We start from the raw sequence: 22,911 nt of genomic DNA, 5'->3' as shown, positions 1-22,911 counted from the left end.
GGGAACACAGCGTGCAACGTTCGCTACGCCGAGCTAAAGCGCCGAGCCAGCCGTGCTCAGGAGGAAAATGGCGCGAACGCAAAAGAAAAACACAAGCAAAACTCAAGATCCGCGCGTTTCCAAGGGCAACGCCAGGGAGACCAATCGTCGTGCAGAAAAGCGGGGGCAAAACTGGTTGCCGCGGGGGAACGAGCAAGGGGCGAGGATGAGGCGGGGAGGTCTTGAAGTAGTAAAGGCAAGGCGTAGAAGACCAGGACTCGGGAAGAAGAATCTGAGTCCTGGGCTTCTGCGCCTTGCCTTTACTACTTCAAGCATGAACCAACTAGCCCAAGCAAGAGTTTTACGCGAGGAGATCGCGCGGTGGCGGCAGAGTTCAAAGAGTGTCGCTACTTTCAAATTATCAAGGGATTTTAGATGGAGCAGATACTGCGGCGCCACACCGCGGGGGCGAGACGGGTTGTCGTCGTTGAGGCAGTCGCGTGACTCGTGCCACCGTCTCGCTCTCGGAGGCCAGCGCGCGGTCCGTATCTCTCTCTCTCTCTCTCACTCCCACAGGGCTTAGCTGCTGCGGACATTAATGCTTTCGTATTCACAGCTCGTAACAAATGCTTAGGTGTCTTCGAATTTAAAAAAAAAAATATTTTTGCTAGCAATAAAGTCATTATTGGGTAAAGTACAGCAGCGTGTCAACAAGTTTTCTGGTTTGCGTAAACCGTGCTGTGCGACGCAGACGGTAATTATGGGACATAAAGACGATTAAACATATGCTCTTCAACAAGGGACCCTTATCGAAAAGGAGGTACTCCCTTGTCGTCTACCACCTCACGTGAGTTATTACCTTTCCAGCGCATGTCCCCTCACGTTTCGAGTGATCCCGTGGACGGATGTAAGAGAACAAAGGCCGCTACCAATGCTTTATTACAGTATGGCAAGCTAAACCAACCTGTAACTCCCACCGGCACTGCCACTTCCGTTGCCATTAGACGAGAGAAACGAACCCGAAGCGTTATTTCATGTTAGGCTAACCATAGTGGCTGTTGTGACTTCTTTAGCTTATTGGCTATAGCTTGACGTTTTTCTTGTTTTTTTTAGGAAAACAAGTGAGTTCATTCCGTACGCCAGGATAGGAAGAAACCTTTATTGGTATCAGATGGCTCTCATTTTTTTCCTGCTTTCACTGGCCGTGACTACATTTGTTTCATACTGTGTTGACGCCAAAGAAGAGCGCAGCGCGCTACATTTCCATCATTGGTAACGGTGTGCATCCCTGCTTCGTACAGCCGAATCCATACTGGCAGTCCATGTCCAGTCCGCATGGCTTCTAACAAGGGTTAAAAGAAGCAAAATGTTAGCACAGCGAATGTCGTTGATGTGTAGCAGCGACCGCTATGAAAGAAGACACCTGATGGACTTTCAAAACTGTCGTATGTCATTGTGTTCGCACAAATATGAAGGAACAGCATTCAGGTCGATTCTTAGAAAGGGCAGCTACTCGTGGAATGTTAAAAACGTTGGCCTTGTCACATTTTACAGAAATTGTCGTTTAATTACAATCTAAGTGTTTACCTTCGTCCTCGCGAACCCTATATGGACAAGAAATTGTTCACCCATGTCATTACTGAATATCATAAGGTTCGAATAACGCTAGAAAATGTATATGTGCGCGAATGCGACTGCATGTGTGATATTTTGAATTCACTACCCAATATGTGTTGTTAAATTCGACAATTGTACGTCGTATATTCGCTAGTATCGAGTATCCCCTTACCCGGATATTAGTGTCGGTAACGTTAGTAGGGCAGTAACGAGGCGAACGTCAATGCAAACAACTGCTTATTGCAAGCCACTAATGCAAGCAAGCTGTTCGTTGGGCAGCTCTTCCTAATATTTTATTGTAATATCAATCACGTGGACACCCCAGGTGCATTTCTGCCATCGCCGTCGCCATGAGGTTTCGTATAAAGTCCGAGGGCGATAAGATCGTCGCCGCGCGCCGTGTGCTGTATGTTCGAGTGGAAGCGAGCGAGGGAAGTGAGGAAGGCGGGCGGAAGGGTGCTCCCTTCTCTCAGGCGCCAGGCACGGGCGTAAGGCGAGGGAGTACGGAAAGGAGGGAAGGAAGGAAGGAAGGAAGGAAGGAAGGAAGGAAGGAAGGAAGGAAGGAAGGGCGTTCTTTTCCGTTGGCTGCTCCTTATGGCGCGGCCGTGCGGGTGCATGAAATGTTCATTTGAGGCAGATTTGAGGTATCGCCAGTCATTTGTGCGCAGGCACGAGTAAGAGCGGGTGCGAGAGGGAAAATCCGGTGGTTTTTGCTCCTGGAGTAGAGAGAGAAAGAGAGAGAGAAATTTATTTACAGAAGGGCAGACAGGTCGGCCTGAGGTATAACTTGCTCTGGCCTGCTACTCTACACTGGGGAAAAGGGACGGGGAGGGAAAGGGCTGATGAATGATGAAGGTACAAGAAAGAAATGCATATATACGAATTCACAGAGTTGTAGCATCTCTAAATCCGTGCGTCCAGCCCAGTGGCTCGGAAATAAGCTATAGCGGCACTTGTTACCAGGGCTGCGCTGCTTGTATTAGGCCAAGGACCTAAAAGAAACTCGTCTGACAGCGGCCTCATATGGATCTTTGCAATGGAAGAGACAAGTTGCTGTCGTTCTTGCGCGTACGCGGGACACACGCAAAATATGTGTTCAAGTGTTTCTGGCACCTCACAGCATTCACCGTTTGGGTTAGTACCACTGGCACCTATCATATGCCTATAACAGTTGGTGAATGCGACACCAATGCGAGTATATGAGTATATACTCATACTTGAGTACGTACTTAAGTATATGACTGCCTGAGCCATACGGAGGAGGTTTTTTAGAGAGAGAGAGAGAGAGAGAGAGAAAGAGAGAGAAAGGCAAAGGAAAGACAGGCAGGTTAACCAAAGATTATCTCTGGTTGGCTACCCTGTACTGGGGGAGGGGCAAGCGGATGCAATAGGAGAGAAAGAAAGAAGGGTAAAAAAAAGGGAAAAACCTTAGCACACACACGCACGTACATACGAACTATTTCTGTGGGCACTGTCACGCAGCCCGCAAACGCGTTCCTAGTCTTACGCAGTGTCACCGTACAGTCCTACGTCACACAGTGTACAGTCACAATTTGTCAGAAAGTCCCGTGTCTTTCAAGTATCGCAGCAGTGCCTTCATAGCGGATCGCACTGGTGTTCGCGTAGGCCAGGTTCCAAGGATCTTGTTTTCTGTCATTGGGCGCTTGTCCAGTTTGTCTAAGGTGACTGAGAGGTCTGCTCTTTGTGGGTTAAAACGAGAGCACTGACAAAGAAGATGCTCGATCGTTTCCTTGCACCCGCTCGTTGCACCCGTTTTGTTGCACCCGTTGCATTCCGATAATGAAAGAGTAGGCATTTCAAAATGCTACTCCAAGCCATAGACGGACAAGAAGGGTGCAGTCACGTCGTCGAAGCTCGGGCGGAATATGGAGCTGTAAATTAGGGTCCAGAGTATGGAGGCGTGCACTTGTGAAATCGGATGAATTCCATTGGGATAATGTCAGGTCACATGCAAGTGCGGAAAGTTTTTTTGCTGCGTCTGCTCTCGAAAGAGGAATGGCAACGCAGTTGACGCCGTCATGGGCAGATCGGGCAACTGCGTCTGCTCGATCATTGCCATGTATGCCACAGTAACTAGGCAACTACTGATATATTATATTGTGTCCTTCGTCAACTAGTCGATGGTGGACTTCTCTGATCTCTGCGACGAGCTGCTCATGTGATCCATGGCGCAGTGCTGAGAGTACACTCTGTAGGGTTGCCTTGGAATCACAGAAGACTGACCATGCATGGGATGGTTCCTCCTTAATGAAATGAAGAGCCGCACGCAGGGCTACCAGTTCAGCAGCTGTCGTTGATGATACATGTGACGTCTTTAGCTTTATTTTGACGGATCTTCTTGTTATCACCACAGCGGCAGCTGCGCTTGCATATGTGACTGAACCATCGATGCAAACGTGTACGCGGCCACTGTGCAACTCATGTAAAAGTTCTAATGTGGCCTACTTAAGGGCAAACGATGGTATGTTGGCTTTCTTCATGATTCCTGGGATGGTGAGGCGTATGTCAGGTCTGTGCAGGCACCATAAAGGTGAGGATCGTCTTGCTGCAGGCATGTAGTTCTGTGGCAATGAGGTGCGATTGGCATCAATTATACGACTGAAACTTGTGTATGGTCTTTCTGCGGGTAGAGCGGCATGATGGTGAGAAGGGATTCGAGCAACGTGCCGAATATGCGCCCTGAGAGCGTCGGTTGCCAAGTACGTTGATATTGGATGATCTCGAGCGATGACAATCGTTGCCGCTGTAGACGCACACCTCGGAAGACCAAGACACGTCCTTAGGGCTTGAGCTTGTAGTCCCTGGAGTAGCCGCAGATTTGTTTTGCAGGTGTTCGCAAGCACAGGGAGGCTGTATCTTGCGAAACCGAGGAACAAGGCGTTATAAAGCTGCAGCATTGACCGCACCGAAGGTGCCCCATGTCTTTCCGCCGAGAAATTTGAGGAGATGTATTATTGCCAATAATCTCTTCTTCAGGTATGAAACATGCGGGCTCCGTGATAGGTCGCGGTCAATAATTACTCCTAAAAAGTGGTGTTTCCTTGCATTTACTATGGCTTGCCCATTGACCTTTACAGTGTAACGCTTCATTTCCTTCCGAGTGAATGTAACAAGGCAGCACTTCTCTGAAGACAGCTCTGTTTTCGCAAGTACAGTGATGTTAGCCTAGCTGCCTTTTGTAGCCGTGCTCGTACCTGCAGTCGTGTTACAGCAGACGCCCAAATGCAGATATCGTCGGCATAACTGTGTTGGGCAAGCATCGGACTAGGCCAACGAGCACTAGGTTGAATAGCGTCGGGCTCAACACTCCGCCTTGCGGTACTCCACGGCACGTTTGGTGTTGAGTCGTGGCGCCATCCTCGGTCATCACGAAGAAATGCCTGTCGGTCAAATAACTGCACAGCCACTGAAAAGTGTGGCCACCGATTCCGGCTTCAATCAGAGCATCCATAATGGCGTAATGCCAATAATGCAGCAGTGAGTCGTTTCCGACGTTTTTGATGCTGAACAAACGTAACCAAATCGATTACATTATCTATGGATGAATGCCCATGCCGGAAGCCAGGCATAGCATCTGGGTACACGTTTTAATTTTCCAGATACCATTCCGGGCGCGTCAAAATCATTCTTTCCATTATTTTCCCTATGCAGCTGGCCAGAGTGATGGGGCGGTACGATAACAAGTTTAACGGCGATTTACCAGGTTTGAGAAGTGGAACCAAACGGCTGCATTTCCATTCACGTGGAACCAAACCGTTGCGCCAAGACTCGTTGTAATGGTTTAGCAGCATGAGTCGTGTTTTCTGCCCAAGATTGGCGAGCGCCGCATCGGTAACCCCGTTCGGGCCAGGTGACGAAGAGCGCCTGCAAGCCGCCAGTGCCGCTTGAAGCTCCTCCAGCGAAAAAATTACATCCATGCGGGAATCCCGTGGCACAGGAGTGGTACATGGTGTAATTGCGCATTGGAACTGCAAGCTGGAAAGTCTTGAGCAAGATTCTTAAGCAATGTCAATTTCGCTGCGACCTTGGTCGAAAGCGAGGGATGTGAAAGGAACACGGCGTTGTGGTGATACGCGAAGCCCACGCATGGTTCTCCATATCTGAGATAATCGCTGACATGCATTTAACGACTCACAGAAACGCTTCCATCTTTGAGATTGTAGTGCATCGATGCGACGTTGAATCTTCTTTTGTATCCTCCTTGCCTCTCGGAGATCGTGGATGGATTTAGTCCTCCTGTATCTTCTTTGAGCCCGCCGGTGAATTGCTCGTAGTCGCTGCAGTTCTGCTTCAAATTCTTCATACTTTGGAAAAGGCTGGAAACTACGTGTAGTCTCTTTCGTGGCTTTTTGAATTTCGTGTTCGAGACTTGAATGGTTCCCTTGCTGACACGCTCTCTCCATGTGCGATCGAAACGTCGACCAGTCAATTCGCCGGAAGGTCACGGAGGAGCATTTCGATAGTCCCTTGATCTTCAGGTACGTCGTAATATGGTCGCTACCATGTGTTTCGATGTCTGTAAACCATTGCACGTTTATTTCAAGACGCCGAGAAACCAGGGTCAAGTCTAGGCAGCTGCTGTACGTAGGCCCGCGTAAATATGTCGGACTACCATCGTTGAGGCAGGTCGTGCTGTGTGGCAAAGGATGCTAGTCGCCTTCCCCTGGAGTCCATCTTCAAGCTCCCCCAAAGCGGATGGTGAGCATTAAAATCTCCTGTGAGAATCGTAGGTCCGGGTGTCGCTGAAAGCACGTCGTGCAGTCGTTTAGAGTCGAAGCCACTTGCAGGAGCAATGTACACAGCGACGAGTGTGAACGTAAGTTTATTCGTTTTCACGATTAAACAAACGTACTGGTTGTCGTCGTGAGGCGGAACTGGGTGCAACACGTAAGTCAGATGACATCTAATATATACACTTACCTTGCTCACATCACCACAGGTAGAGGACTTAAATGCCTCATAGCCAAAAATGCGTACAACATTCTGCACGTTCGGTTCGCAAATTACGAGGATGGGAAAGCGGTTTTCGAAGACAAAATGTCTAAAATCTGAAATTCTTGATTTGAGACCACGGGCATTGCACGGCAGTAAAGCTGCTTTCTTGACTTCCTTGTGGAAGGGCAGCGAGGGGCGGGCCATGGTGCTATGCGATGCTTTCAAGTACTGGAGTCAGGGCGGCCAATACTTGCAGTGCGCTACGAGCAGCCAGAGTGTCCATGTTCATCAGTAGTAGACGTATGACATTCGTGAGCGATTTGAGCATGGCAATCACTTGCGAGTCCTTGTCTTGCATTTGGTCAACTGTAGTGACATTTGACTTTAAGTGACGAGTCATTTGCTGTGGCTTTGGCGCGTGGCATGTCCTCGGCAGTGCCAGCCACGCCTCACTTGATGAAGCATGGCCACTTCTTTCGTTGACATTCGTTCTCTTATTGGAGACAGATGGAACAGGTGGCGGCGTTGCCGGACGAGACATTTCCCTTGAACCGGAAGAGGATTTCATAGACTTTCGTTTCCGGGAGCGATGTCGCCTTATCGCTTCAAAAGCAACTCTGTGTGACGATTCGTCTATGGCCATTTTTCTCAAAACTTTCTGCTCTTTCATTAGGCGTGGACAGACTTTTGAGGATGCAGCATGCGATCTTTGACAGTTTGGGCACTTGAGCTCTTTTGCACGGCAAGTGTCAGTGTCGTGTTGCTCGGAACATCGTGGGCATATCGTTGTATTTCGGCAGACAGCACTGACATGTCCAATTCTTTGACACCTTCAGCACTGAAGTGGTTTGGGTACGAAAGGTCGTATCACATGCCGAAAGTGGCCGACCTTTACATGTGATGGTAAGCGGTCACCTTTAAACACGAGCCTTACACAGGTCGACTTGCCAAGGCGTCGAGCTTGTAGTAAGGCAACACCATCTGTCGCAGGTTTGATTAAAATTGGCAGGTCGCTGTCGTTAATGGATGTGTCAATGTCAAAGCAACACCGGCCGTGGCTTCGTTGTATTGCAGAATGAGGTAGTGGGCATTGATGTTGCCCAGGAGCTTTACTGCCATCAAAGCATTGATTGCGCTTCGGTTGTGGACGTCAATAGCCAGGACGTTCTTTTGAGTATTAATTCAGATATCTTTGATTTATCCTGGGACAAGAGCCTCCAGAGAAACGGAAATCGCTTGTCGATTAAGGCGGTTGAGGTTGTCGGCAGGTATGTCCGGCACAAAAAGTATCGTGTGCGCCGATGGCTTTCGCAGTGGAACGACGGTATCCTTACTTGACGAAGACCGTCCGCTGATGTTTCTTCTCTTGGCCTTCCGGTGTACCACTCTTTCGAAGCCTTCGCCATCTGAGGCGTCATCGCTTGAGCAGGAGTACAACACAGTGTCCTCGCTGTCAGCTTGACTCAGTGGATAATTTTTCTTCCTCGGGCCGGTACCTGCCGAAGCAGTCACGTCGCGTCGGCATTCTGCCTTCTCCACTTCCATTGCCGTGGCAATGGGAACGGCGTCTCCCAGTAAAACACGGGGAAAAGCCGAAAATACTGCAGCGCGAAGCGGCGTGTTGTATGGGTTTGTCGCCTAGATATGCCGGTGTTGCGGAGCGCGGCCTCACAGCGCGGGCTGGATGCCCGCGCGGTGAGGCAGTGGGCACCGACACCCCATTCGGTGATCGCTGTTTCTAAAGGTGCAAGGTTCTGACTGGCGTTGTATAAGTCGCGGGTCGCTTTTTCCTTGCGATGTTAGATTGGATTTTTTAGAAGCACTGCTCCAGGAGGGCACATGTAACCGGCAAATAGAGGCCTCAGCAGAGCACCTGAGGTTATAACAAAATAGGTGGCGCACGATCTCCAGGACACCCAAGGGGTAGCGCGAGGATCAAAGCTGGAAGCAGGGCGGCCCGTGGGTTGGGGCCGCGGTGGCCGAAGTGTGCCAGGGGGTGTTCGCATAAGAAACTTGCTGTCCGCGATAGCGGCCAGCCGATCTTATATACCCCTGGCACGCGCAGGCCTCAGCGAGAGCAAACCCACGGACCAGTCCGGGTTTTAGCTTTGGTGCCCCCGTTGCCGCTTTGTTGCCCTGGAGGCGCCGCTAATAATGCGAACTAATGACGCGTTGTAACAATCTGTAAAAACACGATTGAATAAATATAATTACATACAGCCTCCAACTTGTGACACTAAGTTTAGCAGTACCACGCCGCGCGACTTCTGCAGCACCAGTCAGAACTTTGCCTCTGAAGGTACGCAGGACAGATTTTCTCGAGCCTGCGGCGCTGGTGGTGAGTCGGTCATCGTCAGCGGTAGCCTTTCATTCACTTGCGTTGAACCGTGATTGCTAAGGCGTTCTGCCTTCTAGATTTTCAATCTATGTGGCCCGGGCTCTACTACGGTCGCTACTGCTCCAACAGAAACATCTGCGATGGTATTTACAAGGTACATCGTCGCAAGGCGCGAGAAAGTCATGATCCGCCGCAGGTGCAAGACATTCCGTCCGACAAAGCGGTCGCCAAATCGGGCGCCAGTACCTGCTGCTTCTCCTACTTTGCCGCGCCAGCAGCCAGCGTCGGAGTGTAAACAAACTCGACCCCACTCCACAATGCCGGAACACCTAGGGACCAACGCCTAGTACACGGGCTAAGAAACCTCCTCCTTATTACCTAGGCAGAGTTATATATTCAAGGCGCAAAAGCCCTCAAATTTTCTCTCTTGCGGCCACTCTTAATCGCGCCTGCGAACAAACGACTGGCGATCCCTCTAATGAACGTCTCGTTGCGGGCGCCTTATCTTAAAAGCGATTTGCGACGTAGCCTAAGTGCGCGCCCGCGCGGGCCTCATCTTCAAAGCAATCTGCGATGTTGCCAGAGTGCGCGTAGTGCCGGCAGCTTCGGATGCACTGTGCTTTTGACGTTTCGTTTGCGTTGAAGCGAGAGACGCACAAAGGTCAGTTCGCTCACTGCTGCTTCCGTGATTACTCACTCCAGCGTTTTCACAGCAAGTTTCCGCGGTCATCAGACGAGATGTATTATGTTTACCCATGCGCGCGTGGCAACGTCCTTGTTAATTTAGTAATTGAATGTTTACAAGTTTATACGGCTGACAAAACTACCATCCTCACTTCGTATCATCATTATCAGCCTGGCTACGCCAACTGTAGGGCAAAGGCTTCTCCCAAACTTCAACTACCCCGGTCATGTACTAGTCGTGGCCATATTGTCCCTGCGAATTTCTTAATCTCATCCGCCCACCTTACTTTCTGCCCCCCCGCCTGCTACGCTTCTCTTCCCTTGGAAGCCAGTCCGTAACCCTTAATGACCATCGGTTATCTTCCCTCCTCCTTACATGTCCTGCCCGTGCCCACTTGTTTTTCTTGATTTCAACTAAGATGTCATTAACTCGCGTTTGTTCCCTCAGCCAACCTGCTCTTTTCTTATCCCTTAACGTTACAGCCATCATTCTTATTTCTATAGCTCGTTGCGTCGTCCTCAATTTAAGTAGAACCCTTTTCGTAAGAATCCAGGTTTCTGCCCGGTACCTGAGTACTGCTAAGACACAGCTGTTATACATTTTTCTCTTGAGGGATAATGACAACCTGCTGTTCATGATCTGAGAATGCCTGCCATACGCACCCCAGCCCGTTCTTATTCTTCTGATTCTTCCAGTCTCATGATCTGGATGCGCTGTCACTACCTGCCCCAAGTAGATGTATTCCCTTACCACTTCCGGTGACTCGCTACCTATCGCAAACTGATGTTCCCTTCCGAGACTGTTAAGCATTACTTTAGTTTTCTGCAGATTAATTTTTAGACCCACCCTTCTGCTTTGCCTCTCCAGGTCAGTGAGCATGCATTGCAATTAGTCCCCTTAGTTACTGAGCACGGCAATATCATCAGCGAATCGCAAGTTACAAAGGTATTCTCCATTGACCCTTACCCCCAATTCTTCTCAATCCAGGTCGTTGAATACGTCCTGTAAACACGTTGTGAAAAGCATCGGAGTGATCGTATCTCCCTGCCTGGCGCCTTTCTTGTGGCTCTGTGCCGGGGCGGCTGGGTGAGGCCTCGGCTACTGACACTTCGTGTAGCTATCTATTAGTTTCCTATCGCCATCGACGCTTCGCCTTGTGGGCGAAACTGCGACTTTTTTTTATTCCTACTACGTTAGCTTAAAGTTATATCTTCGAGAACATACCGACGTGGCACGTTCTGGACCAGCATGCCATGCACTAAAATATTATGCCCAGTAGCTTGCGCTAACCTAATAAACGGCACCTTAAGAGGAAGCTTTAGTTAAGGGCCAACTCCGTTGCCGCCTACTCAAATAATGCAAAACGCAGAAATGCATTTCTCGGGTGACCCTTGGCCAATTTCACCCAAATTTGTGGCGTTTGAGCGAGAAAGTTAAATTCTAGTGAATGTCGGAAGCGGAAGTTTAATTTATGGCTTGAAGTTTTAATGAATCTTAAAGATTAGTAAGGTTGAAAAAAATATTAGCATGAATTTTACAAATTACTAGCTCTGCACTGAAACCAGATACTTGTAGCCTCTAAACTATCCATTAGAGCGTCCAATGCAAATAAATTATATATATATTTATATCTTACATGATTTTGTTACGTTTATTACGGGCGTTTCGCAAAAGTCCTACTTACATATTGGGGATGTAATTGAGATCCATGTAAAATACGTAAATTTTGTCCGCTCTAGATGTACTGATAAATGCACTTCACAGAATTGTGATATTTTTTATGGATGAGTTATAAAGTTGCAAACTTGATATTTTTCTTTTCTAATAATTTGCGATATTAAACAATTTTCATAAACAAATAACAGCCTAACTCAAGAATCCGCTTCCAGCGGTCACTAAATTTTAACTTTTTCTTTTAAATGCAACTTAAACATCATCACATTTAGCGTATTGGCTTCCGGGAACAACAATTTCTCATTTCCCATGTATTTATATGTGAGCTTCCATTTAACTTGTTATTGAAGCTAGAGTTGAAATCTCGAATATTCCAGTATCGTTCCTTGCAGGAGTCCACAATGTGCCGCTGTTCAACAATCAGCGTTGAGATATGTGTAACTTTAGCTTTCGTAAAAGAAAAAGAAAACTCGTCTGCTTTTAATACCACGTTATTTATAACCGGCCAAGGTTTGCAAGAGCGGCTTGCGTGTAATTATTATGTTTCATTTTTCTCATCATTATGGCTGCAGAAAATTCAGCAAACTGTTCGCTTTCTCTCTTTTGCGTGCAGAACACTTGAGTGCATATTGCTTTTCTTGCTCCTCCAAACTGTGCAGCACGTTGCAACGAACTGTGTTCAATACCTTTGAAAGCGAGTAGCGTTCTTTGTTTAACCGGACCGTTTCTTTCTTGGGCGGTGGCCTGGTTTCTCACCCGTGAGTAGGCGTGGTGCCGGAGGAAGGAGGCGGAGTCCTCGCTCCAGCACCGGAGGTCGGAGCAGGAGAGGCCATCGTCGCGAAACAGGCTTCGTGATGCAGTCGTCGTTGCGTCATTAGCGTCCTACGCTCATCGTCATCAGACTGTCCTCGCACAGTTGTCAGACCATCGTCTTCATTGCGTCGTCGTGATGCTGTGGCCGTGACGCCGTCGCGGTCGTTCTGTCGTGGTCATTCTAACTTTGTCGTCCCACTCTCGTCACGTCGTCGACGTCTTCCCACAGTCGTCGTCCAGCTGTCGTGTCGTCATGGTCATCGTTTCAGTCTGACGTCATCCCGTTGCGGTTCAGCGGGCGTCGTCGTACTGTTTTTGTCGTACCATCGGCGTTAGTCCTTCATTGTTCTATCGTAATCATGTAGTCTTCATTCAGAAGTGATTATGGCGCAGTTTCCACGGCGTCGTCTTCGGACAATCGCAGTTATTCATCCATTATCAGACCGTTGTCGCCACGCCGTGCTCGTCGTGCCATCATCGTCATTACAGCTTTGTCATCTGGTTGCCGTCATACGGTCGTCGTCACGCCATCTTGCCGTAGACTCGCTGTCATCCGATTTTCATCTAGGCGTCGTCACCCTGTTATCGTTGATGCGTCGGCTTCATATAGTCTTCGTCATGGAGCCCTGCTCGTGCGTTACCATGACAGGCAAAGCGCCATAGGAACATGGGAGCATACTGGTTTATGCCACAAATAACCAAAGCAACGGACGCCTCAGAATGAAAAGTGCAAATGTTAAAAGAAAGGACGTCAGGAAAACGGTGCGTCGCTACACTGCGCGAATGCTAATCGCATTACCGCCGTCAATCATCGTGAGATGAGTTCTGACCTAACTTTTTTTTTCATTTTTGTAGTTAGGAGCGTTTTCTGCTTCTTTCCGCAACTCTTCAGCTGCTGGCTACTGCTGTCTTGCCCAAGTAGCCAACCCCACATATAGTGATAACCTGTGTGGGGTACGATGGAAACCGAGGCGGCCCGGAATGGCAGGTGATGTACACAAGTATATCCGTGGGCGTGAGCTCCAACCCAAACCCGCCATCGCCTTCATGCTACCGTCTTCGTTTCGTCGTCTTCGTTCCATCGCGATTACTCTTTCGTTGTCGTGCAGCCGTTCCGCATTCAATCTATCGTCGTGATTGCGTCGCCGTCACACCGTCATCGTCATTTCATCGTCGTTCCGCGTTGTCGTCATTCCGTCGTTATTGCGCCATCGTAATTAGTGATCAAGTAAACGTCATCAACCCGTCATTACCTCGTCGTCCTCTTCATACCGCAGTCGTAGTTTCGTAGTCGTCATACGGTCACCATCACGCCGTCGTCGACATTCAAACTTCGTTATCTCATTCGTAGATTCGAACGCCACGCGTTTGTGTTCAACAGTGCGTTTCCCGGTCATTATGTGCTCTACTTGGTTGTGAGCCCTTAATGTGGCAGATGGTCGCCAGACAATGTTTCTCATAAACATGAATTGAAGCTCTGCAAACCAATTCGCACAGCCTATGGGATGCGGAAATTTATCTTTACTTAGTTCAAGAAATAATCGTTCAAACTTGCCTTGTTACGAATGTTTATCTTCGCTTTTCTCACAGGAGAAAAGCGGTTCGCTATTTGAACGAGTGTTGCCAGCTTTCGCACCCGCCGTGCTGTCCTTAATATATTGAACTCAATTCATTCACTGAGATAATGGAGGAGCAATTCATTTGTTCTTTCAGAGTATTCGCTTGAGACGTACCATACTATTAAGCTTTCCGCTGAACGGCGATTATAGCATAACACTGTATACTTGGAAGAGTTACTCCTACTTTATTCTTGCATTGATTTGCGCGAGATGCAAGTAGGGGTATGCACAACTAATAACGTTTTTACCCCTTTTCACGATAATCAATGGAATTGTTTGTTTTCAAGTGGAAAAATTGCTCTGATTCCTTTCCTGTTTCAATGGTTCTTACCTTGCCTAGCGGAGAAGGAAATAAAATTGCTTGTGTGCCATTCTGCCCAACATTCCTACAAAGAGCACCAAGAGGATATGGTGCATGCTCTGCGATTGTTATTTATAGAAATGTTCGCATAGCGCTGTACTATCATACAGAGCTTTCGAGAGAACGTGCAGTATAGACCCTTTTTTGTTATGGGCGCCGCTATATTGCGTAGGGAGTGGTGCCATCTATGGGCAGTCGGCATGCGGGCTTGGGCGAGCGCTCGGTGTTTTATGCCAGGTATACGTTTGCCGGCAGTTCCAGGTAGTTGTTTTCGCTCTCACGCAATGTATTTAGTATTGCATGCCGTCTTCTAAGTGGAAAGTGGTTCTGTGTGACGCACTGATCTAAGTCGGCAAGGATGAAGTATCTGCTGGCGTTGAGTTGGGCAGAGAACCCAGGGCGATGTATAGGCGCGCACGTGTTCGAGCCTACAATCAGCCTCGGAGGTCGCTTGAGTGTTTCTGAAAATACACTTCCCGAATGCGACCTTACGGCAGGACTCTCACTGTACTTCTAAGCTGAGTTTTGGGAGCGATGAGTAGTTACGAAACATGTGATGATCCTATCAGCGTGGGTGCCATTCTGCGGCGGAATAAGCGGTGCTGTTTACTTCGACAGGAGTAGACATAATTAGTTGTGAATATATTGCGCGACTATACCCTGCTTGTTGGACCAGTTTTGCACCCGCGAATAATATAGTTTTGATTGCTGATAACAGCATACCGTGCAACGTGAATCACACTTGTCGGGTAGTCGAGCGACCGGCTGCGAACTGCGCGAGCATCCGAAGCAGTGGTGAATGATGTGTTATAGATCTGTTAGTGCTTTATAGCGCATGGTCCAAGCATGCAGGATGACCATGCGAGGTCTTAATGCGGCGTTACCCAGTGCGGCTTTTTATTTTTTATTTTCAAATAAAAGGGTGTAAACAGATATTTGCTTTTTGTTTTATTCGCCCTGTATACCATGCGCTAACCCGTTTCACGGAAATTATGTCCTCACAAATGGATGGATGGATACAACATTATTCTACGTCCGGCAAGTTTTAACACGACCCGGGCTCAGGACTCCCAGGGAGGAACGTCAAGGCCCTGCCTCAACGCCGCCTCACGGGCTTGCTGGACTGCCCACGTCTGGATTCCGAGGTCTGAGCTGTGCAGAGCGGCGGCACACCTCGACGACAGGGTCTCCGGAGCAAATGCCATCCTTCCTATAGCTACATTGCAGTGCCACAGCATGTGTTTGAGTGTTGCTGGTCCTTCCTGGCACAATTTACATGTGTCATCCTGATGCTTATAAGGGAAGATACGTTTCATACGGAATAGATTAGGAAAGGTGTTCGTCTGGAGTTGTCTCCAGGCGACGGCCTGTCTCCTGTTGAATTTTGGACGCGGCGGTGCGTATATCCTTCTAGCGTTTGGATATGCACTGGTTATGTCACAGTGTTCGCTGTCGTGCGAGAGGCGTTGTCCTGTTCGGCGCGGCGCGTCGTGTCTCGCGCCGTCCGGTGCGCCGTGTCGTTTAGGTTCGCGAGAACCACATCATCCTCGAGCTCGCGGTTTTGGATCTGCCTGCTTTCGCCAGAATGGAGAGGACTCCCTTGGAAATTCCACCTTTGGCGTAATTCTTTACTGCCGTTTGCAAGTCGTTAGTATGACTTCGCATTCCTGTTCTGTGAGGGCCAGCGCGATATCAACTTCCTCCGCTATTTCCGAGTGTTCGGTGTATACACTGCATGTGGTTCTGATTATGGCCTCTGTGTCTGTGACTACGGCGGCGTATTTTGGCCGTCCGGATATTCAGCTGCGTCGACAAAGCGCGCGTTTCTCTCCCTGCTTAATGAACGGAGCAGAGCCTCGGCTTTTGCTTTTCTTCTACCTCGGTTGTAATCGGGGTGCACCTTTCTTGGGATGTTTGCTACCGTAATGGTGTCTCTGATTTTGTTGGGGATTTGCATTTTCTGGCCATGCTGGTTGCGGTACGTTATGCCGAGCGTGTTCATAATGTACCTTCCTGTCGTGGTGGTCGACAGGCGTTCGAGCTGCGAGATGCATTGTGCTTCGGCTATTTCTTCCAGGGTGTTGCATATGCCCAGCTGAGCCAGGAACTCGGTGCTCATCGATTCCGGGAGGCCAAGGGCTATCTTGTACATTTTTCCTTATGAGCGTGTTGATCTTGTTTTTTTCCGCGATGTACCAGTTGTGGTAGGCGGCTACGTAGGCGATGTGGCTGACAACGGAGTGGATCAGTCGAATGACGTTTTCTTCCTTCATGCCCGCATGTGTATTGGTTATTCTCTTTATGAGTCTCGTGGCACTGGTGACTTTGCCTTCGAGCTTCCTCACGGTTTCGCCGTTAGCTCCGTTGGCCTCAATGATCATTTCGAGGATTTTGACCTTGCTTACTTTAGGGATTGCGTTTCCGTCTTGGGTGTGCAGGCCGATTTCCTCGTACTCCCGGGGTCCCGTGTAGCTCTTTGGTGGCATGCCTCTGCGCGCGGGCCGGTAGAGGAGTAGTTCGGACTTGCTCGAACTCACAAATGGAAGTCGGATTCTTTTTATGCGGTTACCTGTGCATATTTACTGCTTTACTCGGCCAAAAAAAGCTATTCCAAAGCACAGCACCTATATGCATCATTCTGGTTTACCAACCGCAGGGATCGCTCTGTTGAACAACGCCATCGCCAATATGCAGGATGCTTACGTAGACATAGCATAGCGATTTCAGGTCTACGAGATTTATAATGCGTGAGAACGATGCCGGTGGCTAACGCAAATCGTTTGTGACGATTGGTGCCGAAATATTTCCATTAGGTTGGCTGTACACGAGCACTCTGTATGTTTTAGCTCTTACGCAAAGCGATCAGACAGTGTGGGAATTTTCCGATTCGCGTTGGCAATTCAGACACCGCTGCTCTTCGTTGAATAAAATACCAATACAACCAAAATAGTTCCAAACACGCAAACACACCACGCCTGAAGGTGCGCGTCGCATGTTTGCGCAGCCAAGAGAAATTTACGCGTGCTGTAGTTACCGCTGCTGCACCGAAAGGCTGCACAGTGTTTCGCCAACGGCCTCGTGTGAACTGACATCATTCAAATTTCGTGGAGCACGAGTTAACGACATTTGCTAATCGTTCCGCAGCACGCCACGGCAACACATAATAGTAGCGCCACGAAGCTCCCACAAGCCTGGTAGGACGAAAATGTCGCCGCGCCCTTTCCTCCTTGCCAAATGAAAAAAAAAATTGTCTCCAATCCACGCCGTAAAGGTGGTCGGTCAGCGAAGCTCTAAACGACAACTAGAATGATTATGCGTTGTGACGTACGTTGACATTATTCACGTTGCGACATTCACATGCACTTTACCTAATTATTTCCTAAGACGTACTTTTCGATTGCTTGCGAGTTGGTTTGGGCTCCTACTTCGTGCACCTACATATAGTGGACCAGAGAGAAGATAAATTCGCCGCGCCTCGCACGCAAGCTGCTCTTCAGGAGTCCTCACTATAGGTGGCCTTCCCATAGTACTGTCATAACACAAATCACTTGCTAGGCGGGTTCTCCTTTTAAGTGCGAAAGTGTTGTTACGTCACTCCCCGCTTCGTATGCTACAGTCAAGCTGCCGTCGCCGCGGCAGCTTGTGCAACAGTATAATCTTTATCGGGAAACGTATACGGGAATCGCTTCGTGCTTTGCATTGCATGTAGGCGCAGGAGCACCTCATCATCAATTATTCACTTGGTTCGGATGCTTGTTCTTTCTTGGACCGTATACGCTGTTCTGTATGTTGTATGCGTGATTCCAAATCACGCTTACAATCACGCTTACTGTTCGCTTCACTTTGCTGAGTGCTTGTTGCCTCTGCCTTACGGGGTGTGAGCTGAAGATGATAGTTTTCTGTCGAGGTTACTCCACGAAGAAATTCCAGGTTCCTAGCGATAGACAGCTTCGCTGTATATGTCTATAGGATATATCTATGGTATTGTCCTGCTCCACTTCGTTCCAAGGCAGTTTTAATGCATGTTTTGCCTACAACGCTATATCGAAGAACTCCAGACCCGTCTATTATATACAGCCGCTCTCTTAATGGCTAGGCTAACGGTCTTCGGTTGGCTGCGTTCATTTCAGGCCACTAAACATAATGTGCTGTAGCACGAGAGACATGACACACGACGAAGTTGACAACAAGACGTCTCGTCACGTCTCTCGCGCTGCAGCACATCACGTTTAGTCAATACTAGTACGCTGAGTTTTCTATTAAGCTTAGCACACTTTGCTCACTGTAATAAAGTGAGGTTTCTCAACCGGAACACTTACCAGAACGCTTGAACCATCATCAGGGGCATGAAAAATAAGAAATTGTTTCGTAAAGATGCGATGCAAGTTGCGAATAACGAAGTCACTGTGGCTGCATGCGCGCAGATCGCTGGTGCTTTGAACTGAGGAAACATATTGAAGTGTTTCTTTTTTTATTTCGCAAGAAATTTTTCAAGACATCTTGATTTTACATGTCTCAAGCCTAATTGTTTTATTTCACTTCCGTGTATTTGGCCTTCAAAATACCACTTCGACTCTGAATACAAGCGTAAACAGAATATTTTCTATAGCTATGATACTGCCCATGGATCGATGCAGATTTTGTGCGCAGGCGCATTTTTAGTGCATACTACTGCGCACAAGCTTAAAACGTACCTAAGCGTTAAATTATATTAACTGTGGCAGTAACTATGTAGACAGTCGAGGCGAACTTTTCTCTCGTCTTCTAAAGTCCAAGACTCGTCCGTATGAAGTCAAAGTGCGATAATAACCCACTTCGAGCGCCGCTTGCTGCGGGTGCGAGGAAACGTGCTCAACGGTGTTAAGAAGGGCGAGCTGCAATGCAAGATTGTCACCCAGTTACGACTGGAGAAAGCAAGATATCGGGAGCTTCGCCGCCAACTTGTAGCCACAGTGTGACTAAATCGCCGTTGTGACGGAATGAGTTCGGCGGGCGAACTATTGTGCCCAAACTCCCCAGCGCGGACCTGATCTGCTACGCGTGCGCGAGCTGCCGCGGGAAAGCCGTTTTTTGTTGCTTCCCACGCGCCGACCGGGACGCAGGACAACGAGCTACCCAGAGTGGCTCCGAGCTACCCGGAACGGCTCCCCTCTGACGTCGGTTCCGGACATTCGCCCGTGGGTGCCTTTTGTGTGTAAACTGTCCTGCGGGGCGGCGGCGAGTTTACAATGAGTAAACGAACGTTCGCGTCACCTTGCATCGCGGGAGGACCGAGTGTTTAAAAACTGCTGTGGTGCGAATGCTCGAGACACTTTTTCTTAAGCAGTCATGTTGGACTGACACTCTTTTTCTTAAGCAGTCATGTTAGACTGATGCACTTTTCTCAAGCAGTCATGTTAGACTGATATAAATACTGTAGATAAACCCATATTCCTCGTTCTCGATGAGAAGCAGTTCTTCCCTTCATCAACGTCCTCAGCGTGGATAAGTTGGACGACGGCATGGGCCAGCTACCTTCTAATTCATGCCGGACTCCAATCTTGACAACGGATCACGAGCGACGGGATTGAGCCCCCAATCATGACAATGGTGACATGAGAAGGGTGGTGGCTCGATGCATGCCGTCCTCCCGCGCACGATATGTTGGGGATCACGGGATAAAACACGTGCTAGGGTGGGGGCAAGTGAGCGTGCGTCTGCTCTTATCCCCCGGCTATTGCTGCACGTGGCTGTCCGTGCGGCTGAGCGCATACTCGGGCTACGCCATGCCTTGGAGGTAATCTGCATCAGGTGCAGAGTTTGGGCGAATCGAGAGGCTGATCTCTTCAGAAGGGTCCCCCCAGCAGCCTAGTGCTGGAAGTAGACGTCCTAGTGTCACGTACGTAGTAGCGCTACGTGCGTGAAGATAAAGCGGCATTGAAATGCGCATGCCCCGAGTGTAGGGTGCCCCGTCGCGTACCACGTTCACACGTGCAATCTGCGCGTTTGCGTTGCATGCTTCACGTACGTAACGTGGGCTCTGCGAGCTGGTCGCGAGAGATCTCGAAGCAGCCGAGAGCAGTTCCAAGATGGCATCGACCGTGCCGACGGTGAGTGTGGAGCCACGCTTTTGAGCTTTTTGAAGTCGGACGACCTCGACTTACTACGCGACGTGCTAGAGTCAAATCCGATTGACATGTCTGCCGGAAGAGGGCGCCAGTAGACACGCGGAAGCAACGATCTATACGTTTGTGAGGCCACCAGCCACAGACTGTTGCATATGTGAAACTACAAACGTATCAGGCGTGCGGCACGTACTGCACGTAGAACTCTCATGCTTGCGTACGCAAAGCCTTCCGGGTGCGTGAAGCTAAAGCTGCCTAGTGTGAAACACACGTTGAAACGAGGGGCAGCCCGAGGCGACCACTCCCCGAGTCCGCTACTCTTCATTACGCCAGTTGTGGCAGCGAGTGTTTGCGGTCGTCGTGTACGATCAGTTCGTGTTTGTCTGCGCACGTGTCACATCGTGCTTGTTAATTTAATAAGTAAGCGAATGTTTACTGCAATTTACACGGTCGATAAGGCCACCAACCTTACTTCGTGTAGTTGTCTAATAATTTGCTGTCGTTATCAATGCTTCTCCTTTCTGTCGAAAATGTGATTTTTTTTCTGACTGACCGGTTCCATGCTGTTTAATATAACCTATTCTATCTGGACTTGTTCAATCGGGGAGCACATGAGTCTGCATTTTTTTAAGGGAACGACGTTTCGTGAAGTGAAGTAAATTAAGTCATCAGGTAATACAACGAAGCTAAAACAGAAATCTCATACAGGTGCCATAGAGAGAAAGCTTCGCAGTCGGAGAACACTTCATTCCTTCAACTGAAGAAATTTGATTGATGACAAGAATAATGACTTTTCCGAGAAACCATAATTAGTTAACCTACAACCACTAAGGTGCAGCTAGTTCAAGCATGATTCTACAACTGCAAAGCTGCAGTGTGTTCAGCAGATTTTGACTGAACTGAATTTACATTGACCTTGCGAGTAGCACAAGGGCACTTACGATTTCATGTCCTCCATCGGCCATTCCTCGACATATTCACTGTAGAGAAACGAGATAGACTGCGCCTGAGTGATTAGAACGATATTTCAGAAGAGGGAGAGAGAAACGAAGGGGAAAGGTAGGGAGGTTAGCCAAAGACGTGCCCGGTTGTCTACCCTACACATGGGGAGGGGAAAGGGTAAAGAATACGTAAGAAGGAATTCCATTTATTCAAGTGTAATGGACCAAAAAATTGCTGCCTGTTTTGATTTTTTGACTGCCCGAGACTATTCCCCGGTCTCCGAAGCTTTCACCGTGCCCCGTGAACTCAGAAATGATGCTCATGCTTTTGCTACTTCCAACTCGGTTGGGAAGCTAGGCCGTCAAAGTACTTCAATCTCGAGAGGAATTTCTTATGGCTTATCATAGCATCTGGTATCACCTGGTAGATTAGAGATGAAACTTGGGTAGGTGAGATTCTAGACATGACTAATATCTTGCTGCCTGAATTTCTTTCTTTCTCTTTCTCTCTTCCTTTTGTCTGAATAAACATATCTCAACTGCAAATTACCTTAGGAGCTCTTATTGAGTTACATGGGAACTGGGAAATCATTTTTCTCTGGGACAACTGCACCAATTTTTATGGGATTTTTTCGCATATTAAGGTAAACGTTTTGGCCTACCGACTGTAGGGAGCATGTTATTTATTTCGGTCGTAAATGCTCTTAACAGCAAATTTTGAAATATCTAAAAAAATAAATCTGAACAATCAAGTTTACACCTTATAGCTCCGCAGTAACAGATGTCACTGTTATGTGAAGCGCACCTATTGAGATAGTTTGATGTGCTGTTCACCACTCTGAAGTATGGCAGGTATTTCGGTGTAGCAAGATTGCAAAACTCTTGTAAGCATCCCAGCAATTTCACGTAACCTCTGAACGTCATGTTTGGGCACTTCACATCTTCTAACATGCCGTTTACAGAACGGTATATCTGGCTTTGATGCAGAGTTAAAGGATATGTTAATACTGTGCTTCAATTTTTATAAGCACACCAATCTACTTGCAATTTTTTAGAAGCCTTCGAGGTCCTTAAACAATGTTTTGCTTCCTGCATTCGGCAGAATGTATCTTTTTCTATTAACTGCAAGAAATTTTATTCAAATTGGTTAAGTGTTTGTCAAATGACTGCATTTCTGCGTTTTACATGTATTTGAATACAAAAATTAGACTTTGTTCCCAAGGTATAGGTGTCTCTCTCAAACCTACCGGCATTTCAGTTTAGAACTTCAAAAACTATAGCTTCGCAACACGCATTTGCTAACGAAAGAAAATTTTCTGCCTCTGCTGAAACAAACAAAGGTTAGATAAGGTGGCTCTTAGCCGATTTAATGCACTATAAGCAAGCTCTCTCAGTTAATGCCACCATCTTCTTCGCTTGCTCCTCAAATGTTGATTATGATAATTATAGTGATGATATCATTAAAGCCAGTGACACGTATCAATTGGGAGAATTGGCCGGGGGCCAGGTTTGCTCAAGATTAGCATGAGAAATAACGAAATATAATGTTGCTAAATGTTACTGTAATTGGACATCGCCCCTAGGGGCAATCTGTCGATCTTCAACGTAATAAGCCATGGAGCGCAACACAATGGGCTGCATCAAAAAAGAAGGGAAAAAAAAGAAAAAAATGTTTCAGAAGACTACCTGAATTGCAACAAATTTAAGTTATCATAGTCTAGGGGGCATGCCTTTTTATTAGCATGCGTAGTTATTTATGTATACGGCTCTCCTTCGTAATCTTCCCGTTGCGTTATCGCAGCGTTTTAATTCTTACCAAACCAG

At 48.0% G+C, this 22,911-nt stretch overlaps 1 long non-coding RNA gene across 1 annotated transcript in view; it reads right to left on the bottom strand.

Moving 5' to 3' along the window:
• Positions 1–1,118: 1,118 nt before the first annotated feature.
• The window catches only part of LOC139046897 (uncharacterized), a 24,989-nt gene continuing 3,196 nt past the window's right edge, over positions 1,119–22,911 (bottom strand). Inside the window, exons 3-4 of the long non-coding RNA XR_011506974.1 lie at positions 21,088–21,126; positions 1,119–1,321 (exon numbers count right to left, since the gene is read on the bottom strand). This is a non-coding gene — a long non-coding RNA (uncharacterized lncRNA). The remainder of the gene's footprint in view (positions 1,322–21,087; positions 21,127–22,911) is intronic.

Source organism: Dermacentor albipictus, chromosome 6, assembly GCF_038994185.2.
Source record: "Dermacentor albipictus isolate Rhodes 1998 colony chromosome 6, USDA_Dalb.pri_finalv2, whole genome shotgun sequence".
In the NCBI taxonomy this organism is placed as follows: Eukaryota; Metazoa; Arthropoda; class Arachnida; order Ixodida; family Ixodidae; genus Dermacentor; species Dermacentor albipictus.
This window is presented reverse-complemented; position numbering and strand designations above follow the sequence as displayed.